Genomic DNA, 5,000 nt, shown 5'->3' with positions numbered 1-5,000 from the left:
CAGCAGTGGGATTCGAACCCACGCCTCCAAAGAGACTGGAGCCTTAATCCAGCGCCTTAGACCGCTCGGCCATGCTACCATGAAAAAGTGGATAATTTGGGATCAAAATGTCCAAGAGATTTCATAAAGAACATTTCTCCTGGCAAGAAATCCTTTTCCAGAATTTGATTTAAAAAGAAGAATTGCTGCATTCGAGCTGAATATTTAATGATGGCAGCAGAAGGCTGAAAATGCATTCCTCCAGTTAGAAAGGAAGCAAACGCAAGTGAGTTCAACAGTATTACCGCACTACTGCTTTTTCAGATGTTTCTAGGCTATTGAAGGCTTTGAAGTGCAAGATCGTGGAGTGCGCCTAATGTCTACTTAGCTAGCGCATCGGGGTAGCTTAATCTGTGCCATAACATCTTGGGAATATCATCAAAAGCCTTTTCTTATACAGTTTGTTCGGTTTCAGAAAAGGCCAAAAAGTCCATTTCTGAGCATCCTCAAAAGCAAGTTCTTCTGACCACTAAAATGTTCAGAAAGCAACTTGAGAGCTTTCAAAATTGAAAACTGGCAGCAGTGCGATTCGAACCCACGCCTCCAAAGAGACTGGAGCCTTAATCCAGCGCATTAGACCGCTCGGCCATGCTACCATGAAAAAGTGGATAATTTTGGATCAAAATGTCCAAGAGATTTCATAAAGAACATTTCTCCTGGCAAGAAATCCTTTTCCAGAATTTGATTTAAAAAGAAGAATTGTTGCTGCATTCGAGCTGAATATTTAATGATGGCAGCAGAAGGCTGAAAATGCATTCCTCCAGTTAGAAAGGAAGCAAACGCAAGTGAGTTCAACAGTATTACCGCACTACTGCTTTTTCAGATGTTTCTAGGCTATTGAAGGCTTTGAAGTGCAAGATCGTGGAGTGCGCCTAATGTCTACTTAGCTAGCGCATCGGGGTAGCTTAATCTGTGCCATAACATCTTGGGAATATCATCAAAAGCCTTTTCTTATAGAGTTTGTTCGGTTTCAGAAAAGGCCAAAAAGTCCATTTCTGAGCATCATCAAAAGCAAGTTCTTCTGACCACTAAAATGTTCAGAAAGCAACTTGAGAGCTTTCAAACTTGAAAACTGGCAGCAGTGGAATTCGAACCCACGCCTCCAAAGAGACTGGAGCCTTAATCCAGCGCCTTAGACCGCTCGGCCATGCTACCATGAAAGAGTGGATAATTTGGGATCAAAATGTCCAAGAGATTTCATAAATAACATTTCTCCTGGCAAGAAATCCTTTTCCAGAATGTGATTTAAAAAGAAGAATTGTTGCTGCATTCGAGCTGAATATTTAATGATGGCAGCAGAAGGCTGAAAATGCATTCCTCCAGTTAGAAAGGAAGCAAACGCAAGTGAGTTCAACAGTATTACCGCACTACTGCTTTTTCAGATGTTTCTAGGCTATTGAAGGCTTTGAAGTGCAAGATCGTGGAGTGTGCCTAATGTCTACTTAGCTAGCGCATCGGGGTAGCTTAATCTGTGCCATAACATCTTGGGAATATCATCAAAAGCCTTTTCTTATAGAGTTTGTTCGGTTTCAGAAAAGGCCAAAAAGTCCATTTCTGAGCATCCTCAAAAGCAAGTTCTTCTGACCACTAAAATGTTCAGAAAGCAACTTGAGAGCTTTCAAAATTGAAAACTGGCAGCAGTGGTATTCGAACCCACGCCTCCAAAGAGACTGGAGCCTTAATCCAGCGCCTTAGACCGCTCGGCCATGCTACCATGAAAAAGTGGATAATTTGGGATCAAAATGTCCAAGAGATTTCATAAAGAACATTTCTCCTGGCAAGAAATCCTTTTCCAGAATTTGATTTAAAAAGAAGAATTGTTGCTGCATTCGAGCTGAATATTTAATGATGGCAGCAGAAGGCTGAAAATGCATTCCTCCAGTTAGAAAGGAAGCAAACGCAAGTGAGTTCAACAGTATTACCACACTACTGCTTTTTCAGATGTTTCTAGGCTATTGAAGGCTTTGAAGTGCAAGATCGTGGAGTGCGCCTAATGTCTACTTAGCTAGCGCATCGGGGTAGCTTAATCTGTGCCATAACATCTTGGGAATATCATCAAAAGCCTTTTCTTATAGAGTTTGTTCGGTTTCAGAAAAGGCCAAAAAGTCCATTTCTGAGCATCCTCAAAAGCAAGTTCTTCTGACCACTAAAATGTTCAGAAAGCAACTTGAGAGCTTTCAAAATTGAAAACTGGCAGCAGTGGTATTCGAACCCACGCCTCCAAAGAGACTGGAGCCTTAATCCAGCGCCTTAGACCGCTCGGCCATGCTACCATGAAAAAGTGGATAATTTGGGATCAAAATGTCCAAGAGATTTCATAAAGAACATTTCTCCTGGCAAGAAATCCTTTTCCAGAATTTGATTTAAAAAGAAGAATTGTTGCTGCATTCGAGCTGAATATTTAATGATGGCAGCAGAAGGCTGAAAATGCATTCCTCCAGTTAGAAAGGAAGCAAACGCAAGTGAGTTCAACAGTATTACCACACTACTGCTTTTTCAGATGTTTCTAGGCTATTGAAGGCTTTGAAGTGCAAGATCGTGGAGTGCGCCTAATGTCTACTTAGCTAGCGCATCGGGGTAGCTTAATCTGTGCCATAACATCTTGGGAATATCATCAAAAGCCTTTTCTTATAGAGTTTGTTCGGTTTCAGAAAAGGCCAAAAAGTCCATTTCTGAGCATCCTCAAAAGCAAGTTCTTCTGACCACTAAAATGTTCAGAAAGCAACTTGAGAGCTTTCAAAATTGAAAACTGGCAGCAGTGGTATTCGAACCCATGCCTCCAAAGAGACTGGAGCCTTAATCCAGCGCCTTAGACCGCTCGGCCATGCTACCATGAAAGAGTGGATAATTTGGGATCAAAATGTCCAAGAGATTTCATAAATAACATTTCTCCTGGCAAGAAATCCTTTTCCAGAATTTGATTTAAAAAGAAGAATTGTTGCTGCATTCGAGCTGAATATTTAATGATGGCAGCAGAAGGCTGAAAATGCATTCCTCCAGTTAGAAAGGAAGCAAACGCAAGTGAGTTCAACAGTATTACCGCACTACTGCTTTTTCAGATGTTTCTAGGCTATTGAAGGCTTTGAAGTGCAAGATCGTGGAGTGCGCCTAATGTCTACTTAGCTAGCGCATCGGGGTAGCTTAATCTGTGCCATAACATCTTGGGAATATCATCAAAAGCCTTTTCTTATAGAGTTTGTTCGGTTTCAGAAAAGGCCAAAAAGTCCATTTCTGAGCATCATCAAAAGCAAGTTCTTCTGACCACTAAAATGTTCAGAAAGCAACTTGAGAGCTTTCAAAATTGAAAACTGGCAGCAGTGGTATTCGAACCCATGCCTCCAAAGAGACTGGAGCCTTAATCCAGCGCCTTAGACCGCTCGGCCATGCTACCATGAAAGAGTGGATAATTTGGGATCAAAATGTCCAAGAGATTTCATAAATAACATTTCTCCTGGCAAGAAATCCTTTTCCAGAATTTGATTTAAAAAGAAGAATTGCTGCATTCGAGCTGAATATTTAATGATGGCAGCAGAAGGCTGAAAATGCATTCCTCCAGTTAGAAAGGAAGCAAACGCAAGTGAGTTCAACAGTATTACCGCACTACTGCTTTTTCAGATGTTTCTAGGCTATTGAAGGCTTTGAAGTGCAAGATCGTGGAGTGCGCCTAATGTCTACTTAGCTAGCGCATCGGGGTAGCTTAATCTGTGCCATAACATCTTGGGAATATCATCAAAAGCCTTTTCTTATACAGTTTGTTCGGTTTCAGAAAAGGCCAAAAAGTCCATTTCTGAGCATCCTCAAAAGCAAGTTCTTCTGACCACTAAAATGTTCAGAAAGCAACTTGAGAGCTTTCAAAATTGAAAACTGGCAGCAGTGGGATTCGAACCCACGCCTCCAAAGAGACTGGAGCCTTAATCCAGCGCCTTAGACCGCTCGGCCATGCTACCATGAAAAAGTGGATAATTTGGGATCAAAATGTCCAAGAGATTTCATAAAGAACATTTCTCCTGGCAAGAAATCCTTTTCCAGAATTTGATTTAAAAAGAAGAATTGCTGCATTCGAGCTGAATATTTAATGATGGCAGCAGAAGGCTGAAAATGCATTCCTCCAGTTAGAAAGGAAGCAAACGCAAGTGAGTTCAACAGTATTACCGCACTACTGCTTTTTCAGATGTTTCTAGGCTATTGAAGGCTTTGAAGTGCAAGATCGTGGAGTGCGCCTAATGTCTACTTAGCTAGCGCATCGGGGTAGCTTAATCTGTGCCATAACATCTTGGGAATATCATCAAAAGCCTTTTCTTATACAGTTTGTTCGGTTTCAGAAAAGGCCAAAAAGTCCATTTCTGAGCATCCTCAAAAGCAAGTTCTTCTGACCACTAAAATGTTCAGAAAGCAACTTGAGAGCTTTCAAAATTGAAAACTGGCAGCAGTGCGATTCGAACCCACGCCTCCAAAGAGACTGGAGCCTTAATCCAGCGCCTTAGACCGCTCTGCCATGCTACCATGAAAAAGTGGATAATTTTGGATCAAAATGTCCAAGAGATTTCATAAAGAACATTTCTCCTGGCAAGAAATCCTTTTCCAGAATTTGATTTAAAAAGAAGAATTGTTGCTGCATTCGAGCTGAATATTTAATGATGGCAGCAGAAGGCTGAAAATGCATTCCTCCAGTTAGAAAGGAAGCAAACGCAAGTGAGTTCAACAGTATTACCACACTACTGCTTTTTCAGATGTCTCTAGGCTATTGAAGGCTTTGAAGTGCAAGATCGTGGAGTGCGCCTAATGTCTACTTAGCTAGCGCATCGGGGTAGCTTAATCTGTGCCATAACATCTTGGGAATATCATCAAAAGCCTTTTCTTATAGAGTTTGTTCGGTTTCAGAAAAGGCCAAAAAGTCCATTTCTGAGCATCCTCAAAAGCAAGTTCTTCTGACCACTAAAATGTTCAGAAAGCAACTTGAG

The 5,000-nt window shown here is 41.3% G+C and overlaps 2 non-coding genes across 2 annotated transcripts in view; both read right to left on the bottom strand.

Moving 5' to 3' along the window:
* Positions 1–79, bottom strand: part of TRNAL-AAG (transfer RNA leucine (anticodon AAG)) — an 82-nt gene extending 3 nt beyond the window's left edge. The window contains exon 1 of the tRNA in view: positions 1–79. This exon is cut by the window's left edge and continues 3 nt beyond it. This is a non-coding gene — a tRNA (tRNA-Leu).
* A 3,825-nt stretch (positions 80–3,904) lies between these two features.
* Positions 3,905–3,986, bottom strand: TRNAL-AAG (transfer RNA leucine (anticodon AAG)). The gene has a single exon. It is a non-coding gene; the product is annotated as a tRNA-Leu (tRNA).
* Between the last annotated feature and the right edge of the window lie 1,014 nt (positions 3,987–5,000).

Source organism: Eleutherodactylus coqui, chromosome 13 (assembly GCF_035609145.1).
Source record: "Eleutherodactylus coqui strain aEleCoq1 chromosome 13, aEleCoq1.hap1, whole genome shotgun sequence".
Classification (NCBI taxonomy): domain Eukaryota; kingdom Metazoa; phylum Chordata; class Amphibia; order Anura; family Eleutherodactylidae; genus Eleutherodactylus; species Eleutherodactylus coqui.
The sequence above is the reverse complement of the archived record's forward strand: the minus strand, read 5'-3'. Positions and strand labels throughout refer to the sequence as shown.